Source organism: Acanthopagrus latus, chromosome 10 (genome assembly GCF_904848185.1).
Source record: "Acanthopagrus latus isolate v.2019 chromosome 10, fAcaLat1.1, whole genome shotgun sequence".
Lineage (NCBI taxonomy): Eukaryota > Metazoa > Chordata > Actinopteri > Spariformes > Sparidae > Acanthopagrus > Acanthopagrus latus.
In genome coordinates this window covers 19,880,998-19,896,867 of record NC_051048.1, presented here as the reverse complement: position 1 = coordinate 19,896,867, position 15,870 = coordinate 19,880,998, and the positions used below count along the sequence as shown (strand labels likewise).

Here is a 15,870-nt window from a genome sequence, read left to right as displayed (position 1 = left end):
AATCTATGGTCCTCCTCATAACCTGTGCTGGGCTGGTGAGGAGGGGGTGCCACTGGAAATCATCGTTATAAGACTGTTGAGCAACAGAATGAGTGAAGGATGAAGCCAAGATTAGAGGGGAGACGGGGATGTATAGCAGCGAAGAGACAGTCAGAGGGGAGAAATAGTGACATTTATGTTCCAGTCAATAAAAGCAGTGACATTTAAAACTGTGTTACCTGTCCATGTGTGGTATTGACAAGGACAAGAAATGAACAAAAATTGAAAATGGACAAACGGGATGGATTAGGCATTTTCAGGTAAGTAAAGTCTAGTTCAGAGCATTTTAGGATATTAGCATATCCACTTTCTCACTAAACCAAAACTGTGTTCCAATCCTCGTACTACCGTATTATTTAGTATGTTTCAATACTTGCCACTAATGCCAAAAATACCAAGATGTCCCACTGCATCCACTTTTCTGGCTATTCTGACCCATGATCCTTTGCACAGCAGCAATAGCATGGAGATAGTGCAGACAGATAATAGCTCATTGAAACTTTTTTTATGGTTATTGTTCTGTCTGTAGAAACTTAGATGTAACAACAACTATTTGTGGTTTAGCAGAGGGAACATTTCTATGTAATATGCAGTGACTCCTGGAGTTTTTGTCCGGATTACCCAAAGGAGATGTAACATGATAATTAGCGAGCTTTTCAGGTGCTGGTAGGTGGACCTGGCTTCCTCTGGACAGAGCCAGGCTAGCTGTTTCTCCCTGTCTCCAGTCTTTATGCTAAGCTAGCTGTCTCCTGGCTGCAGCTTGGTGTTTTGCGTGCAGACACAAGAGTGGTATCAATCTTCTCATCTTACTCTCAGTCAGTCAGCGAATTTCCCTACCAAAAAAGCACTGTATTTTTTGAACGATGGAATGAGAGAAACCATAGCGACGATGGCAAAACATGTACTCAGGTGAGGTTGAGCTTTCTGAAGTTCTTTGATGATGGCAGGTGGCTTTGCTTTGTTATATAAGCCGTCTTGTTCCTGCCTGTGTGTCAACCTACCGACAGAACAAGGGCGGGCTACATCTTGCTGCAGTTTCTGATGTGAGAGAAGATAACTTACATTGCTCCTTGCTCCAAACATGTTCTTTTAGCAAAACAAAGAAAATCAAAGCCTAGAGCGGCTTTGTCTGAAGCTCGCCGCTCTGAACAGCGAGTATTTTTGGCTTGTTGCGAGTGATGATCTTTGAGAGGGTGCAGAGTGGAATATTCCATACACACCATGTGATCTCCATATGCAAAATGTTTGCCATGCTGCCAATGTGAGCGAAGTGTTAATCTGCAAAACAAAACCTGCTCATTCGGAATGCCAATGAGGTTCATGTGCACCTTTAAGTTTTCCTTTCCCCGCTGTGATATGGCTAATTAGTGTCTTCCGTTGCTCTCGTAAACGGCACCTTTTTGGAAACACTTTCTTCATTAAATTTTCATGAGGAGACATCAGTCTGGAAACAGCTTTGAGATGCCATAGCCTGCATGCAGCCAACGACAATCATGGCCACCTTCCAACAATGCTTTTGGGTATCTGGCATGAGAAACCACCTCGATGGATAAATCTTCTCAGAAAAGCGACTGTATTACAAATGAGTGACTTCAGACTGAACTGCAAAACTTTCCGATACAACTCTGTGTCCCTGGCTGAACCAACATGTGTTTTGACAGTGATGAAGGATATTGCATGATTAAAAACAACCAATCACGCAGCAGCAGCATTCTCTTTAGGCTCTCAAATTGGCTTAATGAATTCCAGTCCTATATAATGCATGCTTTTAACACTGGTCATTTTCTTGGCACACTGTTAGCTATGCAGGACATCATGACCCATGCATCCTTATGTAGTTCATCACTGTAAAGCCCTGGACAAGATATGTTACCTTCATCCTTTACAGTATCCATTAACGTAATTGAGATATGCTCTGGCTTTACTCGTTAAAAGTTTGTAGGTGTCTGGCACCGGGTTCCCCTGTTTGCACAAAATTGATGTGGTGCTCATTAAAACGATAACTACTTTGTCGATTCTCCACAGTCGCACTCGCACAGTGGCCATCTTCACTTAACATCATAGTTACAGTGGGAAAGTTAAGCCAAATTTTCCTTCATAGCATGCTGCAGGGGTGACATATAAGTCTATTCTCGAAGTCAGCATTGCCCATGTTCCCTCAATGAAAAGCCCATGGGATTTGGATTTGGGATTCTTGCAGAAAATAAGCTTGCATTTTTGATACTTGCACACTTTGTTCAGCAAGATGATCTTCACAGATGAAGATAGTTTTTATGGCTTTTAAAATGTAAATGCAAGAACCAGAATTAAAAAGCTAACAGTAGGCTATGGACAAACTACACTGCACTACAATGATCCATCTACAAGTTGAAAAATTAGAGTTAGAATAGTAGTACTGCGTAGTCCTTTTTTAAATAGACTTTCTAATCCAAACATGGGGTATTTACTGACATATTTTATGTTGTAGAACAAAAGAGCTTGTGTTAACAACAGACCTTACTTTCGGCATCCGACCAAAAACCCAATCAAAAAAATCCACTGACTGGTTTTTACGACATGGGAACCTGGAGTGCAAAAACGTTTTTAGCACTTACTCTTGCGGCACTCTGTTTCTCGTAAATTTGTTGTTTTTGCCACCATTGCTTTTAAGTCATTAACTGTATTTTCATGGCTACATACAGTGTATTCGACAAATTTTGGATGTTACTGCAGAAGACTTCAAAAACAATATCAACATGTTAAAGAAGTGCAAGATGAGATGAAATATGCAATAAATTGTATATAGTGATCATCACTGACATGAACATACACTGTGCTCAGATATTCACTCACATAGTATGTCACTCTTTTTAAGTGCCTTCTCTAACATGAACACAGCTTGATGACCACACTTAAGTTGGAGCACAAGCAACACAAAAACGTGTTAGGTGGTGGTGACAACTTATCTTTTATGAAAGCATTTAACAACCATCAATGAATGAAGGAACCGTCTAATGTGAGAAACTTCTCTTCTTTCAAAGGTGAACGTTCAAAAGAGAAAGACAGGGAGGAGGGGGGAAGGAATTAATGTACAAGGTAGTTCCTGTCCAAGCTCCCTCCAGCCTGTTCAAGGTCGAACAGACAATTAGTCGATTCTACAGTGAGTCGCAAGTATACCTGATCAAACACAATAGCCAGGAGCAAGCCTAGGAGCATGGATGCGTGTTGAATGTAGTAATTGGATGTGACAATCCATGCAAACTAAAAAGCAACTCCTGTGAAATTGCAATGTATTCTAAAACAAAGTTCTCAAGAGATCATGATCATTTAGCTGTCCTTTTAGAATTCAGAATTGTTCTCATGCTACAATATGCAACGTCCCAAAGCGAAAAGAAGAGGGTATGGGACGACATTCATTTTCAGCTGTAAATGGTGTCACCATGATAGCTTTTCAAAAACACCACTTATGTTTGCATTGCTGATTAACTACAGTATGACTCACCAAAATAGTGAAAAGTCCTTAAAAAGGAGATGAAAAACCAAAAGACATCTCCTTCCTCCTATAGAATGCGTGTTACATGATGCTCGCCTGTAACTCCAGTGCAGGCAGCTGATCTGACTCCAGGCAGCGCGTTTAAAATTAATGATCTGTTACAAAGGTTTCTGGCCATTTGAATGCATTCTTGCTCAACCCAGAAATGTATTTTACAGCTGCTTTGTGCACGCGTGCTCATCTAGAATGGCCGCAAAGTCATGACATCAACCGTGAGGTATCTTTAAAACTTTTTCTTGCACAGAACTTGAGATTAAGACACAAATAAAAGAATAATAAACAAGTGCTTTGACATTCTCAAGCTGCGACCCTCAGCTCATTTACTTCACAAAGAGAATTTCCATTGTGATAATAAATAAAAGGGGGGGAAATTGAACACATTTGCTGGCTTGTGCTGTGATTAACAACTCATGTCAACAGAGCTGCTGCAGCACTTTCCTTACAAGGCGAAGAGACCAGAATGAAATCAGATTAATCACTATTTAATTTGAGCCACCACATGTGTGTTGTGGTTTTTTTTGTTGTTGTTGTAGAAGTTGGGTTATTGACAATGTGTTAAAGGTAAGGAATGAAATAATTAATCTACCAGGGTCCAAGCGACCAGCAGTTTTTCCCATGTGCCATGTTTGCAGTTCCGCTAACAGTCAAGAGGTTGGTTTTCGACTTGTGGTTACATAAATTATCGGCCCACAGCTGCTTTACTACCACTTTAACTCTGAGCTGCATCCTCTAAAGAGTGGAAATTGGAAAAGTTTTCTTGCAATCCAGTTGTTTTTTAATGTCTGTTAGTATGCAATGTGCTGTGTGCCTTGAACAAACATGACCAGGCTACCTTGGACAATATACATAAGTCAAAGCTGAAAGCTGAAATAAAGGAAAAAAGGTTTTACAGATTTCCCTCCGCTTCCTTAATCTATCTCGCTGAGAACTGCAATCTCAAGGACAGTCTAAGACAAGGACAGTTTCTGCTTTACAGACCCATACTGTATATTCAACAATGGATCTACACACTAAATGAGATGGAGGGGAGAGAAATGCTGAAGTCACCTTCTAGAGAAGTGCTGAGCACTGGTGCTTGATATAAAAAGACTCCCAATGACAATTTGCACACATTAGCCACTGCCAGGCTATCAGGCCATATGAGTGTGTGGTGCCAAGTATGGGAGGGGTATAAAAAGGACATTGGCTCAAAAAGTACCTCAGTTAGCAGATTTTTGCTGAAGACATAAGGCCACTGGACATAAACTCAACCCATTAGCAGATTATATCTATTGATCACTCGTACAAAATACGAGCACCAGTGAAATCACAACTGCCTCGTATGACAACAGCAGCCATTTCAGTTTCCAAAATGTTGCATGAGTGCAGCATAAATTCAGCACAATTTGTCGTCATGCTACAGTCGGTACTGACACACACACACACACACACACACACACTCACCCCCTGCTGTTCAAAGTAAACTCCTCACCTGCTGCGGTGTAATGGCTTGAGTGACAAACTCACGTAATATCCTCCTTGTCTGGGCTCTAATTAAACGAGCCTAATTGAGTCTCAACAGATAAGGGTCCCGTTCAAATGTGATCAGTTACTGTTTACATGTTGGCTCAGTTAGTGCTACACTGAGTTCTCACTCTGAGGTGTTTTTACAAGGTATTACAGAATTAATGCAGTTTCATGGAGTGGAATTCATCAGACAGGTAAGATGATAGTATAGTAACATAGTGATGCTTAAAAATTCCCAAACAACAAAACTTAGAAGACAACACAACTAGCTTACTGGTAGCCTGAAGCTGCACTTACAGACACTTAGTCTTTGCCAGAGGTAACGTTGAGATGTTGGGTTTATTTTTAGAATTGCTTTTTGGAAAGGGGTTACTCTGGTAGGATTATTTGTTGAATCCCTGATGGGTTCAGTTCTTGTTCAACTCTGGACTCTTTAACTTTGGTGAATAGCCTATTACTGAAGCTCCTTTTTACAGTCTACCAATGTTACATGTTCTTGTGCTTGTAGGGCTTATTTATTTTCTGATTTATGATTGACGGTTAAATACTAGGCTATGACATCGAAATGCAATGCAGTTGTGTAGTTTGAATGACGATCTTTATTATGGAGCTACTCAAAAGCAATAAAATGTTCAGAAAATTGAGTGCAAATCTGATTAAGTCTAATTATGTGAAATGTGGGTACTGTTTTATGTCACTGAAATCACATTTGGCTCAAAAATGATCCAATAAGTGCAAAGGAATCTGAGAAGAAAATAAGCCTTTGTCACACCGGACTTTCCAAGTGAAGCCATAAAAACATAAACCTTTCCGGTCACATTCTGGCTTTAGTTCTGTGGTTGCTGCACAAGGATTGGATTCAGTCCGACCCTTTTCTTCCCAAGCGGAACAAGACTTTTCACCCTGCGGGCTGAGGTTATTCTTAAGGGAAAATCCCCGCAGGCCATAATAAGATCTATTTGTTGGACGTATTTGAGTGGATACAATCTCCTCAAAGAGGCTGTCACAGGTCACTTGCTTTGGCTGCGTAGTGGAGAAAAGTGTGTGTCAAGATGTATTGTTGTTTGGGAATCCCTGCTCGCCGAAGACGCTGGATTATGGAAGTGTGGGAATTCGGGGGCAGATGTCTTCAAGTATGACACTCTTACATTTTACGCTCCTTTTGTCCTCTGCCCTAAAGATTACTTTTGTCCAGTTTTGGAAATCAATCTGATTCTCTCTACCCCCTCCAAGATAAGATTTCAGCCAGCACAAAAAGCCGAGCCACAAAACATTACCCGTGGAGTGTGACAGCAGTGCTTATTTTTCTCAGCAGCCAGAGCCAAAGCCATCCCCCCCCACTTCATAGCATATAATTTGAAGTTGAGGGACACTGATTAAAGCTCTTTCCACGCTCAAAAAGCCAAAAGAAGTGAGAAAGAATATAGGAGAATTTTACAGGGTTAGGGTGCTAATCATGTTAATAATACAGCACTCTTGCTGCTCACAAGTGCATCAATTGGCTTGTTTCATGGCTTGCTAATGCATTAGCTGTCCTAGATTGAATTAGGACTTGGTGTTTTATAAACTAGTGAAAGGTAATTAATGTAGAAAAGATTTCCATGCACACAATTTAAGACGACGGATGAAAAACGTAGTTGTAGGCGTGCAGCAATGTCGTGGAAAATCGAGTCCAACCTTGACACACGTGGATAAATATTTAACCAAGAAGCTCTCATGCAGACGTTTGGTCATAAACTTTTCCCAGCACTAGATTGCTGATTCGGAACACATTAACACTGAAACACTATCCATTATAACTTGTTTACAGTTCTCAAAAAAATTTGTTGCAAGCTCAGTTAATACATCCGTTCAGAGACGACCTGAATCCTCTTCAACAAAATGTTCTGTTCGGCTCCCGTTCAACTGACGTATTCAATTTTTTTTTTTTTTCCCTTTGGCATGAGAGAGGGAACTGTTAATTATGCTTTTGTTTTCACACAAACAAAATTACTCAACCAAACGTAAGAGCTCTTGATTAACAAAGGCAGACAGCAATTCCATTTTGTGCCAACTCTATGACGGCATCTGCTCTATTTTCCTTCTTGCCTCTCTAACATTTCACCACTTTCACCCACGTTGTTGTTCATTTCCTTGCTCTACTTACGAGGTACACTTAACGCTGTGGTAAAAAAGGTGTACTTTACAATCTAGCGTTTAATGATTGACAAGGCCTAAATGTGCACCCTCCCCCTTTGCTTTATCAGCGACCTGCAGCTTGGTTAAACTATCTCGAACTTGGGACTCAAAGTTGCTTTACTCAACACCGCATCCATCATTCTGCCCATAAACTTTTGCAGAGGTGAAACTTGTCCCCACATAAGTTTCTGACCATGAGACAAGGACATTTTAATGAGAACTGCTTGTTTTCACTGAAAAACACACACGGACATTTGATGAAATCGTTTCAATGTACTTGTTCTAAAATAATTGTCATATTCTTTGTACTCTTAACATTCTTTCCGTTGATGATACTGATTTATATAGAGGCTTAAACAGAATTAACAGTGATGTATATTAGGTCAAATTTACTCAGGTACAACTTCAAGGCACTTGTACTTTTTCTGACCACAGAGTAGTGACCACAGACAGGAAGCAGCAGCCAAGTCAGAGCTTAGAGCTCGCTAAATGAATGAAAAGATCGATTACCAGTGACTCCCAAAACGTCATACATCGACCAAACCATCTATCCCCAACCTCGTACATTGTTGTCGCTTTTTCACTCCTGCACTCATCTTTCTGCTTTGCTGCTGTAATAATAACTACAGCCGGTAGAGGTCGCTGCCTAACAAAAAAAGTGAATATGCGTCGCAATAAGATGCTTTCAAAGTCCGCCTATACTGTAGTTTTTCTAATAATATGCAGGCATTTTTAAGTTACTTTATTTAATCTGCCATAACCCCCAGACTGATTCTAATAATTTGAAGAATGCTGAACATTAGATATGATCATCGGCCAGGTGGCTAACCGGTTGATCCCTCCTGTACACATGCTTGGACAGTGTTGTCAGCACATGGGATGTCTCAGCACTGCCTTGGGAGGAATACTTGAAATAGTTAAGATTCAAGTGGCGACCCTTAACATTAAGGGTGTAAAGTATCACTAAATGGCAGCCATTCGTTTAGAAGCCAACAACTTTGACAAGCAGTGAGTATAAAAGCACATGTGCATCACTGCTGAGCAAAAGGAAGAAATGACGAATCGAGACGTCTCAGTTTCCCCTAAATACCCTCAGAGAATCTAAAGCCTGTATTTATCTCATTGATACATCCCAGTGCTGTTTGGCACATATGTTGTCCAGTCTAAATAAGATTAGTTTTTTTCCCCCTGAGCTTCCTTTGAGCCAGATTTCCCAAAAAAGCCTCCTGGCACCTGCACAAGGTAGATATTGCTTAACTAATCCAATAATGGAGAAGAAAATGCTTAGCACTTCCGTCTAATGAGACACACACTAGTGTGTGGTGACGGACAATTCTCAAATTCACTTTCCCTGACTTGTGTTTAAGGGACTCACAGGCCAGTGAACTCTGAGTCAACCTTCAGATTGTTTTTAAACACGGCATGTATCTGGACTGATGTGGTTTTATGAGTGGAAAACACTCAAACATGAGAGCACGTCCCAGTTATATGCCAAGGGCTGCAGTGCTTTGTTCTGAAGCCTTAGACAAACTGATCTGAGGAAACGTTAAGTGGCAGGCCATGACTACTTTGTAGTTTACACATGAGTCTGTGCAGGACTTGCAGGTCAGAACTAATCCTGTTGTACGAAGCAGGAAGCTGAAGAGTTCATGTTTTCTATTAAGGCCCGTGATCCATTTACCTCCTCTGAGGGTACAGATGTATGTCTCAATCTTCATTATGCCATGGATGGATGGAGAACTTAGAGGTTTTATTTTTTTGTGTGTGTCTGCTTGTGTTAACTTTCTGTGTCGAGGCCCCATTTGTTCAAACTCAGTCATTTATAAGCCATCTTATACATTCGAGTGATTTCTATTAGACAAATAGAAATTAGATGGAATAAGAAAAACAGCCATCATACATAGTCAATTAAAACTGACAGCTAAATGGTCTACCCAGACTTTAAAAAAAATAGAACATCAGTGACACATTTTCTGCCAATGTTCCCTGTTTAGTGCAAAATTGGGCACGTCAGTACAACAGAAATCAGCAGTAAGAGTGTGCAGCGCTGATGAAAATGTGCTTTGGTTTAGTTCATTAGTTGATTCTACAGGTACAGAGCTCGCTAATGAATATTACTGTGAATGTGCCACAGTTGGCTCAAACAGCTAATTCCAATTTACTGTAATAGAGTTTTAAGAGGAACAGGCCCTCTCCAAGTCAAAGTGGCATTAAGTCTCACTAGCTTGGTGCCTCTAAAAAGGTAGTTCAGTAATTGGCTGTACAAATACAGTCTCTTTGAGAAAACTGCTAAACCTGCAGGGCAGACAACGAGGGACAGTCTAGTACCCACTAAAAATTTTATTTTACCCTTGTTGCCTGGAGGAGCAAAATAGGAATGGGTTGTGAAATACTATCCAATGTGCTCCTTAAAACTCCTGCGATGATGAACGTCAGCACGGAATATAGGAGGGAGAGGTGAAGGCGCAGAAAGCTCCTTTAACCTGTGTTAAAGGCACTCTGTCTCGGTGAAAAATGGCATCCTCTCCCCCCTTTGCCCCGCACTGATTGTTTTCTCCATAAATCCCCTTTGAGATTGTATAATTAATTGAATGCTGCTTATTTGTCATTAAAAACCCTCTCGCCTAATGCCTGAGATTATGAGGAAACCATCATGGAGTCAATCTATTAATCATCAGGCTTTCTTCTTTTTCTTTTTTTTTTTTTCTCCAGAAAAACCTTCACAGATGAACAATTCAAGCCGTTCGTCATTCGGAATGACATTGGAGAACTCTACGTCAACATGCTGTCATAGTTAATCATTTCATAAAATTTTTTTTTTATTTTTTTTACAGCTTTTAAACACTAAGAATATGTTATATTTAGTTAATGAATAAATACAATCATGAATGATTACAAGAATTATAATATTAACTTTTGAAAGCCTGAACGCACACCTGCGATGTTCATGCATTGGTTCATGGGGAATATAAGATGCTTTTGTTTTTCCACTGCTCCCTTTATGAATGTTTAAGAAGGCCTTCAATGTACACTGTGTATTTTCTTCCAATCAAAACTATGAAAATAAAAGATGTCACTGGATGATGTTGTGAAGTGAGAAATCTGGGAGTTGTCGTCTTTAGAAACATAATTCAAGTTTCATTTATGTTATATTTAGTCACGCTTGCCAATTTTCTTCCTCGTTCTGCAGAAGTTTCTGCAGAGGTTTTATCTACAGGCAACCAAATCAAATGGTTTGAGATTTTTCTCTGGGTTTGAACATTGTTGGAAATATCTGGGATAATGTAAGTACACAGACAAAATGTTTTTAAAAATTTAGTCTGGGCATGTTAATGTGAAAATGTTGCGAATGATATCTTTAAACTTCTGTGCAGGAAGTTCCAAAGAGAAGCTGTCATTGGAATTTTGGTTGGAATATGTGTAGAATATGATTAAAAAAGTGGTGGAAAACAGCATTCAGATCATAAATGGCTGGAGTTATGCTTTAAAATGACCCCGCCTAATGTTCCTCCAAGCCTGCCATCCCCCCATAGACATTTTTTATGGCCATCGCTGCCGGGGCAGATTGGATCAGCCAAGCAGAGGGCATGCAACAGAGATGTACGCCACTTCTGGCAAGGCGCCCCAACCTCTCCCTAGGCCCCATGTCATTCATAAACATGACGGATTAGCTGTGATATTCCTCCATTTACAACATAAGCGAAGGGAGCGGGAGGAAGAGAATGAAAGCAGAGAGTGAGTGTTAGTGTCGGTTGCCCCTTAGGGGTAGTGCTAAAATGGATGGGTAAAGAGGGGAGATGAAAAGAAGAGATGAAGCAGGAAGGGTGGAGAGGGGGCCTTTCTCTACAGGCCTGGCTGGGCAAGCAGCAAGGCAGGCAGGAAGCCAGGCACAAAGCTCCATTTACGCTCAGATGCCCCCCCTCCTCTCGCTTTACAGACTGCACGTCAGCTCAGCCAGATGTACTGCTCTGAGTTAAGATCACCTAGGGGGAAGGTGGAGAGAGATTTTAAGACCTCCTCTACCGACAATCATGTCTTCTCTCACCGACTTCACCTGCCTCCATCCGGTCGCGACTCGCCCGAGACTTTCGAAAGACGCCTGATATTTAAGGCTCCCCCTCGATCCGTCTCTGTCTGTCTCCCGCCTTCTCTGCCTTCTGTCCCCCTCACACCCCTCTTCAGGATTTCACTTTGCATATTCCATTTGCTGGTTGTTACCTTGAGCAATGATTCCATTTACTTTCGAAAACAGTGCCCCATTTATTTCAAGTCGGGGAAGGAAAAAAAAAGAAAAAGAAAAACTTTTGCTCTCCTCATCTTATCTGCCATCAGCATTTTTTTGTTATTAGTAATATTCAAAGGAGGAAGGAGACAACTGTTTGACAATGCTTCGAGCTATTTGCCAACACAAAGCTAAAATATACGTCCCTTATTCTCTCTCAACTCCATGCGACACACCTTAGGAAGCGTCTTCTTTTTTATTTGTTTTTTAAATCAGTCCATCAACCCTTATTTGATCCTCTTGAGTGCATTAAGCATTCACAAATAAAGAGGACGTGGCGGCGAATACATGAACAACCACACGCTACCTTCTCCTTAGAGACGCCGCCATTCTCAGCGACGATCCTGTCATTTTGAAGCATATACTGCCAGACATCTGTTCCCTTTTTATGTTTCAGGCTTATTCATTTTATATTCGCCCTCTTACTGCCCACCTGGGATGACTGCATGACACTTGATGTTTAAGTTTAATAATGTATATGTTTGTGTGTCATTTCTAATAAAATATTATGCAAGTTGCGTCATTCATTTTTGCCTTTTCTGGGGGAAGCCAGAAGTTGGAGCCGGCACGGGCTCAGGAGCATTTCAGAGACCAGGTGAGTCATCCTGCCAGGGAGGGAAAAAGACAGACGGCAAAACTGTGAGAAGCTGAGCTGCTTCATTAACCTTCATGTACTATACATTCAGAAGCGGGGGGCAGTTTGATCAAACAGCCATTTTCTAATACCCTTCTTGGATTGTCACGTGATGTATTTACAGATTAAGAAACCTGCACAGGACTGTTCATATGGACTTGTGTGTTACTGTAAATGCAAGAAAGCATCATCAGCTGTGAGAATGGAATCCTCTCAACTTTAATCACTTTTAGCATTTTGTGCACGACAGTGTCAGATAGCTTTATGGGTCACAGCTCGTCCTTTCGAACATGGTATCATCAGACTCAGACGACTACCCTGGGAGACGTGTATGTCTGAGGAAACCGGCCTCATATGAGTTCAGCTCCCCCTGAGAAAGGGAAAAACTAGCACCCACCGTTTCAATTATTGATACAGCTAAAAGCTTGCTACAGGACAGAGGAGTATGGAGATTATTCATGCTTGCTAACATCCTGCCGAGAAGGACCTCTTGCCTCTCAAAGAGGCCTAATGGAAAACAGGGGTTATATCAGGCCTTTCAAATTTAGCAGACAGGCATTCTCCCCAACAGTGACTCTGGCAGACGATGGGTGTCACAGAAGGCAGTGGGTGGCATTATTTTATTATGGAAATGACTATGTCGAGGCCATGTGTTTTTGACAGCACAGATCTGACAGCTGGGTTTATAGCTCGCAGTGAGAACATATTTCTGTACTCCTTTCCTTTAACACAGCCGTGAAACTTCTTTCCTCTGTGCTCGTCTTTGCCGTACTGAATGTATAGACAACTAATTACACCCAAAAATCAATTCTTGCCACATCACTTTTTTTCTCAGCCCAAAGTTGTTTGGTCATAATTAGCGAGCAGCCTTAACGCGGCCTGAAAAAGTTTCTCAAGATCATTAGATGCATTAAGGATGACCCTGCAGTGCCCAATTAATCTAGTCGAAAATGACTTTTGAGTGCATCTACTGTATGATCAAAGCTGCTAACATTAGCACCCCTCGACTACCTGGCTCAGACTCTACACTCCTCGCTTCTTTGACCTTGTGTCCCATCCAGTCTAGTTGGTGAACGTTTCTCGATAAAAATGTGTTAAATTATATAGTGTGTTATGTAACATGGACAAGTTTATCAGAATGAAGTAAGGTAAACATCTATTAAAACTATGAATTAAATGTCTAACATGCTAACATGCTGTTCTCGGTGACAGTGTCTGCTAAAGCATGCTCATTAAGCTTTCAGCACTTAGCTTAATGTGCTTAGTTTACATATGATCAGTTCAAAAAGTTTGATTTTAAGTTTGAAATTTAAAATGAAGAGTTTTCAATTGCCTAACCTCTCCACACCATGTTTTATTATTCACTATTTAAGTGTACTTTGATCCCATATTTTAGAAAGTGAGATATTCATGACTATTTTTCATTACGAAGCAGGTTTAGATTAAAAGATGTGAAAGTACTAAAATGCTCAATCCACAGAGAAATGAATAGAGCCTGTGTTCAGAAACCGTGCGTTCAAACGAGCCATCAGGACTTGCTGGGTTGTCATGTCACGACTACAGAATCGTTGCCCTAAACAATGCCCTCAGTACAGCTGTGGTTTCAGCATTCAGACAGAGGGTTAATAGAGGTGCTGCAGCATTAGACAGTACGATTAAAAATAACATGTTTTTTTTTTAATCAGACGAAGAAACCTAAAATAAACCTGAGAGTGAGCATCACCTAACTGAATTACCAGGACTGTGAGGCTGCAGTGGAGAACAGCAGCATCTACAAAAAGAAAACAACACATTCCTCATTTGTCTGAATCAATAATTATTCAGAAGGTTGTGTTTACTTTTATTAAAACAAATACAGAGCCAACAACATGTGCTGAGTTATCTATCATGTTCAGAGTCCAAGCGCCTTCGTGGCTCCGGCAGCTGTTTTCTCACATACTATGCAGACTCTAAAGTCTCACATCCATCTTGTCAGCAGCAGTTTTCTCTTAAATCATCCTGCATGCTGCACACTTACTGATTGGCTCCCACGATTAACTATGCAGTAAGATATAAGAGGGACTGTGGGGGGGGGGGGGGGGTTATTTATTTATCTATCTTTTTTTTTTTTGAGACAAGATCAATTTCTGTTAGGAGAGCAAACTCTATCTTTTTAATTACAGTAATGAATAACTTGTCATCATGTGCTCCATTTCTCTGAGATATGAGAGAGCGAAGTTAGGAATTGTGGGGAGAGCATCAAGTTGGTATTGGCCAAATTCCAAGCAATAACTCAGCCTGTGGGTCTTTTAAGAAACATCTAATGGACATGGAGATAACTGATAGTCTGTGACGTCGGTACTGCACTTGTCCTCGCATGCCTGGCGATGAAAACATGTCTGTTTCTGAGTAAAAATTCCTGAAATTAACAATGAATGTCTGAAAAACGGTTGAAAATGCCACAGTTCTGCATACCATAAGAGGGTATATATGAGTACTCAGGCCATTCGACTCCCTCAGACATAAAAAATGCTGTTGGAAGAAGTTTAGAATACCTTCGTTCTATATTCAGTGGAGGAGTTAAACCCCTCCTGTGAGTCAGCATGTTTCCACAGCACCATTTTTGGACCAAAAATGTATTTTTCTAACAAAATTGAGTGTTCCATGTGGCGGCCCAGGTCTTGCCATCTATAGAGCTCCTGCCAGCAAACCAGAGAATTGTACTGTAGCTGCTGGCTCCCTACTCTCTTTTTTTTCCCCAAGCCACTGATCACAAGCCCAGTAATTTTACAATGGTCACTCACTTCCTCCCTGCTGCAGCCCTTGCTCCGACAGTCCAAGACAGCTGACACAGCATTTATCCTGCTAGGCAATTTGAGCATGCAGACCAGCTTGTTCATGTCTTGGTCATCACTCACTGTACTGAGAAGGAAGACATTATGCGTGGAGAAAATGGTGTATCTATGATAGATAGAATTAGGCATTGAGGTACGCGTTATACTATTCTTTAGTCACTACTCACACACTCTTGCACTGTGCAGACGGGTCCACATTGTGTACACTGACCAGAATCTTATGGATATCAGTTAACTCAGCTTGGAATGTAAATTAGATAACGCTCTCTCGGTGTCTTTCATTAAGTGTGGAGAAGCTTGTTTTTTGGGGTTTTTTTGACAAAGAGCAGAGTGCTTGCATTGTCTATGAATGATCACTGATCATGTTGCAGCCCCTTTCATTGTATGTGGAGAGATCCGTCTCGGCTACACGACTCTGACTGTGCCATTGCACCATTCCATACAAATGGAAATGATGCATTCTGTTTTGCCGTCACAGGAGAGCGGCTTCCCATTTTCCGCTCCCACTGTCAAGTTGTGCACAGCTGCATAAGTTTGCACACTTGTGTGCGGGGCACAGGAAATGGCTGTTGACAGCATAATGGGAGTATGAGGATGCAATATAAATCCTTAATCATGCCTGAATCATGAACTGCAGCACTCAAATCCACACATCATCTTGCTGGAGTTACTACAAGCACAGACTCTAGACCCTGTGAGGTGCCTCAGCTACATTTTCTGGTATTTCTCTTGTTTACTTACAGTTAAAAGAAATCCAACTCAACTTGTCTAGTGACCGATATACTTGTTGGAGGACATATCAAATCTTACAGAGGCAAATTCATAAATGAGATCAAATACCACTTTGCTGAAATCATATTCCGGC

General features: G+C 41.0%; 1 protein-coding gene and 1 long non-coding RNA gene across 41 annotated transcripts in view; one reads left to right on the top strand and one right to left on the bottom strand.

Annotated features, from left to right (window-relative positions):
* Positions 1 to 10,291, top strand: part of LOC119027527 — a 180,643-nt gene extending 170,352 nt beyond the window's left edge. For all 3 annotated transcript variants that reach the window (XR_005077403.1, XR_005077406.1, XR_005077405.1), the window contains one exon: positions 9,968 to 10,291. This is a non-coding gene — a long non-coding RNA (uncharacterized LOC119027527). The remainder of the gene's footprint in view (positions 1 to 9,967) is intronic.
* Positions 1 to 15,870, bottom strand: part of LOC119027522 (receptor-type tyrosine-protein phosphatase delta-like) — a 402,917-nt gene that overhangs the window by 50,070 nt on the left and 336,977 nt on the right. The window lies entirely within an intron of this gene.